The sequence below is a fragment of the Rana temporaria genome, chromosome 3 (genome assembly GCF_905171775.1).
Source record: "Rana temporaria chromosome 3, aRanTem1.1, whole genome shotgun sequence".
NCBI classification, from domain to species: Eukaryota; Metazoa; Chordata; class Amphibia; order Anura; family Ranidae; genus Rana; species Rana temporaria.
In genome coordinates this window covers 284,736,412-284,750,575 of record NC_053491.1, presented here as the reverse complement: position 1 = coordinate 284,750,575, position 14,164 = coordinate 284,736,412, and positions in this window count along the sequence as shown.

Genomic DNA, 14,164 nt, shown 5'->3' with positions numbered 1-14,164 from the left:
CATGTGTCAATGCAAAAATAAGTTTTAAAAACTGCCGTTTTTTCGGGGGCAGTGATTTTAATAATGCTTAAAGTAAAACAATAAAAGTGAAATATTCCTTTAAATTAACGGTGTTCGTATGTTCGAACAAATTTAATGCCTGTTCGCATGTTCTGATGCGAACCGAACTGGGGGGTGTTTGGCTCATCCCTACACACAAGTTGACACAAAGTGGTTTGAATGGCTATTAAAGGTAACCATCCTCACCTGTGGTCTGTTTTTTTTCAAAATTGTCGGTCTTTTTCTTAGTAAAAAAATAAAACACCCAGCGGTGATTAAATACCACCAAAAGAAAGCACTATCTGTGGGAAAAAAATGATAAAAAATTTATTTGGGTACAGCGTTGCATGACTGCACACTTGTCATTCAAAGTGTGATAGTGCTGAAAGTTGAAAATTGGGCTGGGCAGGAATGGGGTGAAAGTGCTCAGTATTGAAGCGGTTAAGTATACAGACCCTTTACTCAGTATGTTGAAGAGCCTTTGGCATCAATTACAGCCTTTATTTTTTTTGGGGTATGACGGGACAAGCTTTGCACACCTAGATTGGGGGATTTTCAACCATTCTTTATTGCAAATCCTCTCAAGATCAGTCAGGTTGGATGGTGACTGTCGGTGGAATAGGGTTCAAGTCAGGGCACAGGCCGGGCCACTCTAGGACATTCACAGAGTTTTCCCTAAGTTTTCCACTCTTGTGTTATCTTGGCTGTGTGGCTAGGATCATTGTCATGTTGGAGGGTGAACCTATGGACCAGTCTGAGGGGCATGGAACATGTTTCCATTGAGAATATCTCTGTACTTGCTTCATTCAGGTTTCCCTCAACCCTTACCAGTCTCCCAGTCCCTGCTGCTGAAAAACACCCCCACGGCATAATGTTGCCACCACCATGCTTCACTGTTGGGATGGTATTGGGTTCCAGCTAATGCGGAATGAGGGGCAACAATGTGGGTGTTTACCACCACAAGTTACCGCCCCCTCCCGCATTTTTGCGGGCTTTCAAATGTTGTGTCATTGGCTCAATGGATATTACTTCCGGGTCTAAGATATGAGTCATGGCCGACCTGGGAGGGGTTTCTCAACGTTTTGGGTTTTTATTGGTCTAAGGTTGGAGGCTGTGAGCCCAGCAGGCCATGCGGTTGGTTCTCCTCCAATCATAGACCTTTATTCTGAAACCTGTCCGATTGGTCATTTTCTAGTTGAGTTTGGAGAGTTTACTTATAAATATATGTACAATATGGGGGAGCAGGTAGATGCCCCAGTATAAGTCATAGTTGGACGAAACACGTAGGGCTTTGTACGCCACTCCCCATATTGTTTTCCTCTTTTTATCGTTTACTTGTGATCACTTTTAATTTCAATGTTTTGTTTGTTTTTATTACATTAAAATCCAAATATATTTTTGACCTGCACTATTGAAGCACCATCTTTTCTTTCTCCTTGCATGTTTTGTTTGAGTACATTTTTGGAGCTGTTCCATCGTGCCTGCATTGATCCCCCTTGGGTTTTTTTTCCTATCCCAAGCCATCTCAACATTTGTTGGAAACATCCATCCAGGGTCATCAGCTGAGGACTGTCGGGTCCTATGGCCATGTTTCATGGTTCCAACCATCCAGAGTCGCCAGACAAGTTAAGCTGATTCTTTTTGGGATCCCCTATGCCTGCATGATCTGCTGTCGCTGACAGGTAGAATCATTCGTTCTGGTAAGCGTATTCCATCTATTTTCACTTAGTTGGAAGAAATTTACCCATGATCATCCATGTGGCTACACGTTTATTGTCTTCACTGTCACTTCACATTTTATATTGATGGACATTATTTATTTGCATACGGAGCATACGGAGGCGGATCATTACTGATCCACCCCGTGTGAAAGGGGCCTTACTGGGGAAGAACAGGAAGTGAGAAATTTAGACAAACAAAATAAACATTTAGAAGGGAAATTTAAGGAAAAGGTAAGGGAACCAACAATGCACTAGCCTAAAGGAACCTATTTAGAAAATAAAAAATGAACCTTTACAACCCCTTTAACACTCAGAAAATTACTTTCACAAGTTGCTTTGATGGGGGGGTAGGTTTTACAGTTTAAAGGGAAAAACTGTTTCTATATATGTTTCTTGGTTTTTGCTTTTTAGGTAGTCTTTTCTTTTTGGGCACCATTTAGCGAACATTAATTCCATTGTTATATTTCCAGATATGTTTACACAATACATTTATCTCATTGGTGTATATTTACATCTTATGAAGTTTGGAGTCTGTTTGTAAGTTATCGTTTGCAGTATACAGATTTCAAATAACGCTTTCGCCTTTTGGGGTTCATTTACAGGTAAGTATGATGTCTGCACCGATTGCCTCCACACTCACTCTCTCCATGTGTGTGAATGTTTGAAGGACTGCACCTGATCGCAATCTGGAGAGATATGTCTGGTCATGTGACCTAGGGTTTATACGTATAAATAAAGGATTGGGTCGGTGGTCCTACAGCTATGATTAAGCACCACTAACGGTGTGAAACACATCAGCTATCAGCTGTCACCTGTACCTCTGTTGGTGTATGGATCACGATTTACATAAATTAAGGTGTTGTATTGGAGTGCAGACGTCCTCCTCTCTTTTCTTCCATTGATTTCTAAAATTATGTTTTACTTTATCATAATAGGGTACTGAGTATAGATTAATGAGAACATTTTAAACAACTGTAGTATCCGGCTGCAACATAATAAAATTAAGAAAGTGAGGCCTGAATACTTTATGAATGGAATATATACAGTGTATATATATATATATATACATATACAGTTTCATCCCAAAAGTCAGTACACCTCTCACATTTTTGTAAATATTTTATTATATCTTTTCATGTGACAACACTGAAGAAATTACAGCTTGTATAACAGTGTACATTTGCTGTCCCCTCAAAATAAGTCATGTGACTCATTAGTGTTACAAGGTCTCAGATGTGAATGGGGAGCAGGTGTGTTAAATTTTAAATTTGGTGTTATCGCTCTCGCTCTCTCATACTGGTCACTGGACATCAACACCAACTTTAAAGCAGGAGTTCACCCGCGTCACAAGTAGCCGAAAGAAGCCGAACGTCGGTGCGGCTCTATACAGCGCCTGCGCACCGACGTTCGGCTACTTTCGGAAAATCGTGACGCGATAAATGCGACCGTCGGAAGCCTGTCAATCAAGTAGGAACGCCCAGTCCCGCAGCCCATACCCGGAAGCGGCGGAGAAGATGCATCTCTAAAACGGTAAGTACGGCTTTGATTTTAAAAAAACTACCCGATTCCCCTTGACAAAATGAGCATCAATCTAAGGTTAAAAATTAACATTTCCGGGTGAACCTCCACTTTAACATACCTGCTCCCCATTTATACCTGAGACTTTGTAACACTGTGGAGGAAAAATGGCTAATTGGGCCCAATTTGGACATTTTCACTTAAGGCCCCATACACACGAGAGGATTTATCCGCAGATACGGTCCAGCGGACCGTATCCGCGGATAAATCCTCTCAAAGATTTCAGAGGATTTCTATGCGATGGCGTGTACACACCATCGCATTGAAATCCGCGCTGAAATCCTCTGCCGATGACGTGTCGCGCCGTCGCCGCTATTATGACGCGGCGACGGGCGCGACGCTGTCATATAAGGAATTCCACGCATGCGTCAAGTCATTACGACGCGTGCGGGGAATCCCTTTAGACGGATGGATCCGGTAAGTCTGTACAGACGAGCGGATCCATCCGTTGGAATGGATTCCAGCAGATGGATTTGTTGAGCATGTCAGCAAATATCCATCTGCTGGAAATCCATCCCAGGGGAGATTTATCTGCGGATAAATATCCCACGGAGTGTACACACCATAGAATCTATCCGCTGAAACCCGTTTGCACGGATTTATCTGCGGATAGATTCTATGGTGTGTATGGGGCCTTAGGGGTGTACTCACTTTTGTTGCCAGCGGTTTAGACATTAATGTTAAATAGGTGGGGAAGAGGGCGCTAATAAGGAAATACCTGAAGTTAGGACACCCTCAGGCTGAGGATCTCAATGGTATAAGTGGGAAAATTGAAAAATAGTATTAAACACTCTGGTGAACATATATATCTTACATATAAGGTGTCTCTACTAAATTGTGTACAATGATTCATTATACAAAAAAATATAGTGAATGCAACAAAAACTAATATCTAATAAATTACGGCCGGTGAAAGTGCAAAATTCACACTATGCGATTATGCGTTTCTTAAGTGACACCTCAAAAACGCAATACACAAAAGAAACGGAAAAAAACAGTCCATATGTGATTGTCTCTACAGGTGAAATCAATCCAAAAGCCCATCAAGTCATGCAAAAGGTCTTGGGTATTACTGCAGCCACCACCATCTATTAAAACTTCACCCGAAATGATCTTGACAGGAGATAGGCTTACCAGATGCAGCGGACCCCTTTAGTGAAAAATGGGTCTAATGGGCTGAGCAGGTCTAAGTGCCTGCACACTGATCGCCACCGTTCAAACTGCTACCTATCTTTGACCAATGGTATCCAGGAATCCATCCAAAAAATATTCAGGAGAGAGCTATAGTGCATTAACTTTTATTAAAATATGACACATATAAAAAGCTGATTGGCCCCTTACTTGGAGGGTGCCTGCCTGGCACTAGGACTGCATGCGTCTTGTCAAGGACTCAGGCTGCTTCCCGTGGGTCACTGTAGTGTGAGAGGCGCGTTCGTTGTTGCAGAGTATCAGCGCGGGATCAGCTGGTAAGCTGGAATGTCAGACTAGCCTCCGACAATTGTTTTGTGTGTTACCACGTCATCAGGGGGGCGTCGATGTGTCATATTTTAATAAAAGTTAATGCACTATAGCTCTCTCCTGTATATTTTTTGGATGGATTCCTGGATACCATTGGTCAAAGATAGGTAGCAGTTTGAACGGTGGCGATCAGTGTGCAGGCACCATAGGTGTGCGCAGACTTTGGCATTAGGGTGTGCACCCCAAAGCTCAAACACACTCTACCGATCACTCACAATGTTCATTCAGAAAGGGAAGGGGCCGGTAAATAGCTCCTTCCCCCACTGATACTAAAACATCCACAGCAACAACCAGTGGGAGAGGAAGAAAGCCAGTAGGGGAAAGAGGGGAGCCAGGTCAGTAGGGGGAATCCGTTTTGCACAGGGCGATTAGGGTGTGCCTGGGCACACCTGGCACACCCTGTGCGCACGCCTATGGCAGGCACTTAGACCTGCTCAACCTATTAGACCCATTTTTCACTAAAGGGGTCCGCTGCATCTGGTAAGCCTATCTCCTGTCAAGATCACTTCGGGTGAAGTTTTAATAGATGGTGGTGGCTGCAGTAATACCCAAGACCTTTTGCATGACTTGATGGGCTTTTGGATTGATTTCACCTGTAGAGACAATCACATATGGACTGTTTTTTTCCGTTTCTTTTGTGTTTTGCGTTTTTGAGGTGTCACTTAAGAAACGCATAATCGCATAGTGTGAATTTTGCACTTTCACCGGCCGTAATTTATTAGATATTTGTTTTAGTTGCATTCACTATATTTTTTTGTATGATTAATCATTGTACACAATTTAGTAGAGACACCTTATATGTAAGATATATATGTTCACCAGAGTGTTTTAGGCTAGGTTCACACCTATGCGAATTGAGTGCGGTTTAAACCGCATCTAATTCGCAGGACATTTCAAAATACATTGTTTTCAATGAGGCTGGTTCACATATGTGCGATGCATTCGCACTGCGTATTGCCTCCAAACCGCATGCAGTTTTTATGTCTTGCGGTGCGGCTCAGGTGCGAATTCAGTCCCATTATCTTCTATGGGTACGCATCTAATTCGCACATGTGTTCAGTTCTCTGCAGGAGTTTCTCTCATTCAGCTCAATACAATTCTCCCCCACTCTCCTCTCACCCGGAAGTTCTCCCAGGTCTCCAAATTCGCACCTGATCTGCAGCTAAACCGCAGTTGATCTGCAGAACACCCTCTAGAGAAATCTGCAACGACAACGCAGCTCAAAAAAGCAACGCACTAGTGTGATTCCGGCCTAATACTATTTTTCAATTTTCCCACTTATACCATTGAGATCCTCAGCCTGAGGGTGTCCTAACTTCAGGTATTTCCTTATTAGCGCCCTCTTCCCCACCTATTGATCCTATTGCACAATATACTTTTATATGTTTTGTCACAGAGAAGCAGCTTCTCACATAAGTAGATGATATTATCTCACCTGTGAGTAATTTTTATATACTTATTTAAGTTTGGCGCGGAAACACACCCCATTCACAGTTTAGACATTAATGGCTGTGTGAAAATGGAAACTAATCTAGACTAGAAAAAATTTACTTTTGGTGGTACAAGTAGTCAATATAAAAATCTATAGATATTATTTGTAGAAAATGCAGCACACAGGAGCGTTTTTATGAAGGACGACCTCCCTCGCTCTTCTCCTCTTCCCCCTTGGCGGCTTCACACAGTGGCTGAAAACAGCCAGGTTTTGAAAAAAAAAAAAATATTTCCTGACTGACTCCATGGCAGCCTACGTGTGGGTTAATCCCGCCTCCTCTCCAATGTGATAGGACCCCATACCCATAAAAGTTAACTCACCAGTATCACCAGTGTTCCTTTTTTTTCCTCCTCCATGAATTCAGAAACTTCTCAGGACAGGAATGGATGGCACACCTGAGCGGTGCAGCTCGGATCCCAGCCATGGGCGGGTGGAGAGCTTTGCAGCAACCCTTTGGGCGTTTGCTGTGTGTGCTGAAGACGTCTCATCACGGCTGGCAAGGTCCTATTCTTTCATGGCAGTCGCCTATTTGTATTATTTGTTGTCTGCCTGTGTCTGTTTTGTCCCCATGGCGGCTGGAGCGCTTCTGCGTTCCAGCTCGCACTTTGCTTCCTGGTCGCGAGCGCCAGTACCCCGCGCATGCGCTGTGCCCACTCTCAGAGCGAGGCCTGGTTTCGCGCATGCGCAGTCTGTCGAATCTGCGGCGGCCGCGCACGCGCCGTCGCATCGATTGCACCGCGCAGGCGCGCGGACGACAGGTGACGTCACCGGCGGGTGATTTGAAAAGCGGCTGCTCGCCTATGCATATTGGGTTGTTCCCTGATCAGGCGTGCAGCTGCAAAGAGCGATACTCTTCTTTGCCAGGTCAGTGAGCAGGGATCTCCCCCTGCTGTATTATCCTTTCATGTTATGCTAGCATATACTGTTGCTTCTCATCTGTGCAAATGATTAATGCATTTTAAAATGTTAACTATTCAAATTAATTTTTTATTTATTATTAAATTATTAATAATTTATTTATTTATTATTTATGTTTAAAAAAAAAAAAAAAAAAAAAAGAAATAATAATAACAAGGGTTTTTATAAATCTTAAAGGGACAATGCATTTATTTTTTCCATTATCTGACACTTTAGGTTTTCTTCCTTTTTTCGGATCTGTATCGCTGTTTTACGCAGGTCCTAAGTCATGGACCAGTCACCGTCTACAGGTGGCCAGCCCTCACGCACAAGGTATGTGCAGGATAAGGGCGGGGCTAGGGGTGGAAGTCACAGTCAATATGTGTTGTCTAACAATTTTCCTCCCTATGTGTCTCTCTTTAAAGCCCTTCTGATCCAGATCCTATCTCCGCAATCCAGTCCCATGACCTTGCCAGACCGCATCATTCTTCCAGATCAAAATCCAAAAGGAGATCTCCATCTACATCTTCCCACCGGAGGAGAAGTTCACATTCCTCCTCACGACACCGCTCCCACCGCCATGATAGCCGCTCTGATCGCAGAGCCTGCTGGGGATGTGACACTCGTGTCCCGGAGGGCAAGTCATTATGCGACCGATGCTACGCCCAGGCGGTTGGGGAAAAAGAGACTGAAGGTCATCGTATCGAGTCTCTGGTGGAACATGTGGTTCAACGGACTCTAAGAGAGAATATGTCCCACACACAAAGTCAGACCAATACTGTCAGGTCCGCTTCTCCGACCATCGAGGTCCATGAGGATCCAGGTCCTTCCCAGCCTCGAGCCGCTTCCCCGGCCTTCTTAGAGGGTGACCTAGAAAGTGACGAAGAAGGCTTGGAGTTCGACTTCGCTCAAGTGACGCCACTTATCAAAGCTGTCAAAGAGGCCCTCTTATGGGAAGAACAGTCTACTTCCCCGGCCAAGCAGAGAAAATACTTCAAACGCTTGGGGAAAGAACGCCCTACGTTCCCGTTCCTTACAGAACTAAAGGGTATCTTTGAAGAGGAATGGAGCAAGGTAGACAAAAAGTCATCCATGGCCAACAAGGCGTCTAGACTATATCCCTTCAGGCCGGATGATGTCAGGCATCTGGAGAACGTTCCTCTGGTAGATGCTGCAGTAACCAGGCTGGCCAAGCATGTCACCCTTCCACTTGCTGACTCTGTGTCTTTCAAAGATGGTCTTGATCGGAGAATGGATCAAGACCTTAGAAGAATCTATGGCCTAGCAGGCACAGCATGTAAACCGGCTCTTGCCCTGGCGGCTTTATCAAAGGCTATGGAAGCTTGGACGGAAAATGTAGACTCCTTCCTCAAAGGAGTGTCCGAAGAACTAGCTAAGAATTCAGCAACCGCAGAACTGAAGCTGGCGGCTGCTTTTTTAGGTGAGGCATCTGTTGACCTAATACGTCTATTAGCAAGGATTATGCTATCATCTGTTACGGCTAAACGGGCCCTTTGGCTACGTCCCTGGGTTGCCGATTCTTCGTCCAAACAGAATCCCCTTCGAAGGATCAACCCTGTTCGGCAATAAGCTAGACGATGCCATCTCAAAAGCTACGGGTGGCAAGTCAGGTTTTCTTCCCCAGGACAGGCGTCAAACCGGGAAAAAGAAACCTCAATTTCGGAGACACAGCCCGGACCGTGCTAGGGAAGCCCGTGCTTACAGACCGGGCGGGAACTTCAGAAGGAACTGGAGCAGAGGTAGAGGTTCCTTTCGCAGACCTATACCAACCACCCAGGCGTCAAGTGGACGCGATCAGGGGAAGTCTTTTTGAAATTACGCCCGCCCAAGCGGATCGTGTGGGAGCTCGTCTACTCCTCTATCGGCACGTCTGGGCGGCCTCAATCAAGGACTTTTGGGTCATCAAGACCGTGACCTCAGGACATGCATGGTCCTTCTCCAGTCCTCCTCTTCCCAAGTTCGTTTCCACCCTTCTTCCAGGGTCAGCGGAACAAAGACAAGTTCTTCTAGACTACATAGACCTCCTGAAGAATCAAGGAGCAGTAGTACACGTCCCAAAGGACGAACAGTTTCTTGGGGTATACTCCCCTCTCTTCTTGGTACAGAAGAAAAGCGGTGCCTGGCGTCCAGTCATAGATCTGACATACTTAAACAAGTTCATAACACGCAGAAAATTCAAAATGGAAACTCTATCGACAATCCAGCAAGCCATACAGCCGGGCGACTGGATGATTTCCGTGGACCTGAAAGATGCCTATTTCCACGTCCCGGTAGCAGCAGAGTTGCACAAGTATCTCAGATTTCACATCAATCAAGAACATCTTCAATTTGTTTGTCTGCCCTTCGGCCTAACAACTTCCCCACGGGTCTTCTCCAAAACCCTTCTGGCGGTAGTAGCTCTCATCAGATTGAAGAAGATTCGCCTTTATCATTATCTGGACGACCTTCTTGTCTTGTCCCAGGACAGAACTCATCTTCTGACACAGAGAGATCAGGTTATCTCGATCTTGTCCGAGTTCGGATGGCTCCTAAACCTAGCCAAAAGCCACCTGGAACCAACTCAGTGTCTGGTCTATCTAGGGGCTCAATTCAACACGGTGAAGAACACCATCTCTCTACCATTGGAGAAGATCCCCGTGATTCAGGAGAGGATATCTCGGGCCCTAGGTACTCGCCATCTAAAAGCGTACCAATGTCTGAAGATCATTGGAACAATGGTCTCCACAACACCAATGGTAAAGTGGGCATTATGGAGACTACGTCCCTTCCAATCCGGCTTTCTCAGGCAGTGGAAGTCAGGGAGCAAGAATCAACGGATTCTCATATCAACAAATATGAGGGGCAGTCTCTTTTGGTGGCTTCAACCGAAAAATCTGCTGAAATGCCATTCTATCGCCCCAGTCTCCTGGGTCACAGTGACAACCGATGCCAGTGGCTCCGGCTGGGGGGCCCTGTGCGGCACGAGCATGGCGCAAGGCAGGTGGGATGCTCGCCTCCACAATCCAGGCTCGAACATCCTGGAACTTCGAGCGGCTTGGTGTGCCCTGCAGTCCTTCTCCCAACTCCTGAAGGGAAAATCGGTAATCTTGAGGATGGACAACACTACGGCAGTAGCCTATGTCAAGAGACAAGGGGGGACACGGAGTTCTTCTCTTCTTCAGGAAGTCGAACCCATTATGAAGTGGGCCCAGGAAAATCTGGTCAACCTGACAGCTGTCTTTATCCCGGGAATTCAGAACTCCCAGGCGGATTTTCTGTCACGCACTCAAGTGGACATCAACGAGTGGTCTCTCCACGATCAAACATTTCGTTGGATATTATCGCTGGGAATCAATCCCCAAGTGGATCTCTTTGCCTCCCCGCTCAATGCCAAACTGGAGAAATTCTACACAAGGGGTTATTGCAGTCAGGCAATCGGGACGGATGCCCTGACGGATCGGTGGAGATTCCAGAGGGCATATGCTTTTCCCCCGATCCCAGTAATCTTGAAATTTTTGAAGAAGCTTCAAGCGGAAGAGGTAGAAGTTACGTTGATAGCTCCTTACTGGCCGAACAGGCCATGGTTCCCTCTTCTGATCCAACTGAGTTTTCGGGACCCAATTCCAATACCGGTCAGGCCGGACCTTCTCTCCCAAGGGTCGCTCTTTCATCCCTGCCCGGCCTTGATGAAACTGATGGTGTGGTTCTTGAGAGGGAAAGACTGGAATCCCTTGGCTGCGCCTCTCGGGTGATCTCTACACTTATGAGCTCTAGGAGAGCAAGCACAAATAAAGTTTACGGGAGAATTTGGGCCAAGTTTGTGGAGTTTTCCTTATCTTCAAACAGATCCTTCAGGAATCCGGAAATCCAAGACATTCTAAGCTTTCTCCAAACAGGGTTAGATCTTCCCCTGTCCGTAGGTTCACTACGAGTTCAAGTTTCGGCACTTTCAGCCTTCTCTGGAATTTCTTGGGCGGCTCATCCATTAATCAAACAATTTTTTCGAGGGGCTTCAAGACTGAGACCTCAAAGGAAGCCAAGATTCCCTAAATGGGATCTCCCACTAGTGCTCGATTTCTTAAGCGGACTGAGTATGTCGGGGCCCTCCCCGTCCTCCTTAAAGGACTTTTCAGCCAAGGTTGCATTTCTGGTCGCTATCACCTCTGCCAAGAGAGTGTCTGAGATCGGTTCTCTTGGTCACAAAGAGCCGTTTCTCACGTTCTTCCCGGATCGAGTGGTTCTGATACCTATGCTGGGCTCCAAACCGAAGGTCTCGTCGGTCTTCCATGAAAATCAGGAAGTAGTTCTCCCTACTTTTAGGTCCCCGGATTCTGACGAAACTCACCCTCTGGACATGGGCAAGATACTCACTGAATACCTTCAAATTACATCTGTCTTTAGACGCTCCGACCATTTGTTTGTCCTGCACTCAGGCATGAACAAAGGGAAAAAGGCTTCCTCGAGAACAATCGCAACTTGGATCGTCCAGACTATACAACAGGCTTATAGTGCAAAGGGCTTGGCTCCTCCACAGGCGGTGACAGCTCACTCCACTAGAGGGATGGCAGCTTCTTGGGCAGCAGCTCGTCATGTGGCTCCAGACGTCATTTGTAGAGCGGCCTCTTGGTCTTCTATAAATACCTTTATGTCCCATTATTGTGTTGAACCTGCAGCACTTTCTTCTGTAAATTTTGGTTTATCAGTTTTGTCTGTGGACGGGACAAATTAAAATATATTTTTTGTTCAGCATACCCACCCGTGTGGTTTGACTAGTTATTTCCCACACGTAGGCTGCCATGGAGTCAGTCAGGAAAAGGGAAAATTTATTATCATACTTACCGTAATTTTCCTTTCCTGATGGACTCCATGGCAGACGGAGTTCCCACCCTGAAATTATGGAGTCGGGATAGTTACGGAACACTGGTGATACTGGTGAGTTAACTTTTATGGGTATGGGGTCCTATCACATTGGAGAGGAGGCGGGATTAACCCACACGTAGGCTGCCATGGAGTCCATCAGGAAAGGAAAATTACGGTAAGTATGATAATAAATTTTCCCTTATTCCTTTGGACGTATTTATGGGCAGAGGTACCTATCTCTCCTTTTGTGCCTAGTCCCTGTTGGCGATTTATGTGGAGCCCTTTGGGTTGCAAAGAGAGCTGAATATTTCAGAGGGATTTCCCCTTTTCTACTCTTTCTCTGCTTACCAGCAGTTTGTGCTATGGTTTAACCTTCCCCTGCCATATATAACAAATATCAAATAAATGACTAGCTGGCTAGCTGGGTCAGTTATACACACACAGCCTTAATGGTGGTAGTCGGGTCGGTGTTTCATCCCCTAAATTCGACTTGTCTACTTTCATGCTCCTGATGAAGCGTTTTCACGTGAAACGTGTTGAGCAAAGCAAGAACCATTATCTCGCATATCGGACCCAGTTCTAAGGACACTAATCCTTCATGTATTTTTTTATGTTTATGTATTCTCATGTTATGAGCGTACTTGCATTACTACAAGGTTTTGGAAATGTTATTGAAATACCCACTGGGGACTTATGCTGATGTAATACTGTATTATAAGTTTGTATACTTTTTTATACGCATTTTCTACAAATAAATATCTATAGATTTTTATATTGATTACTTGTACCGCCAAAAGTAAATTTTTTCTAGTCTAGATTAGTTTCCATTTTCATAATAATGGGACGTTGGTACACTCACACTGATGCATCCACAGTAACCAGTCACCCTGTATTGATGCACATTTTTGCAAGTTCCATTTAAATTAATGGCTGTGTTGAGTTATTTTGAGGGAAAAGCAAATGTACACTGTTATACAATCTGTACACTCACTACTTTACTAGCTCACTACTCACTACTAGCAAAGTGCCATTTCTTCAGTGTTGTCACATGAAAAGATAGAATAAAATATTTACAAAAATGTGAGGGGTGTACTCACTTATGTGAGATACTGTATATACATATATATATATATATATATATATATATATATATATATATATATATATATACTGTATATATATATATATATATATATATATATATATATATATATATATATATATAATCTGGAAGTGTGAGTGACTGGTCAATGAAACTGAGCAGTGATTCACACTCAGAAAATTACTTTCACAGGTGAATTGCTTTGATGGGGGAGTAGGATTTTACAGTTTGAGGGGGAAAACTGTTTCTATATGTTTCAAGTAGCTGTTTGGCTGTAGCTGCCATTCAAGTAAATGTTTACTACATACCAGCAAATATTGAAATAGGTTATTATGTTGTTATTATAAATGAATAAATATGAACATTTTAGTGTTCTGGAATTTCCAGCACCAGTAAAATGTATGCTGAGGTTAGATACATGTCTTTGGGGATCTGTTTATAGTGTTCCTCTGCATTCAACACCTGTAAGCATGTACCTTAAAGCGGAGGTCCGGTAAAAAAATAAAATTAAAAGTCAGCAGCTGCTAACACTGTAGCTGCTGACTTTTAATAAGGACACTTACCTGTCCTTGTCGCCAGCGATGTCGGCCCCCGCCGAGGCCGATCCTCGATCCTGGCAGCTCCTGGCACCACCATCCACAGTAAGGGAAACAGGCAGTAAAGCCGTGCGGCTTCACTGCCCATTTCCTACCGTGCATGCGCGAGCAGCGTGGCGCTTTGTGAATGGGCCGGCTGCTTTCTGGGATACACACAGTTCCCAGAATGCAGCGCGCCCCATTCACAAGAAGAAACCGAGTGTAGGAGGAGGAAGAGAATCCACCGCGGAGGATCAAGAGGCAGATTCGCTTTTTTTTTCTTTTTTTTTTTGGGAGAATTTTTTTTTTTCAGGGTGGAACTCCACTTTAAATAAACCTGTCATGAGAGAAACATGGCGACTGCCATTTCTGACCTCTCTCT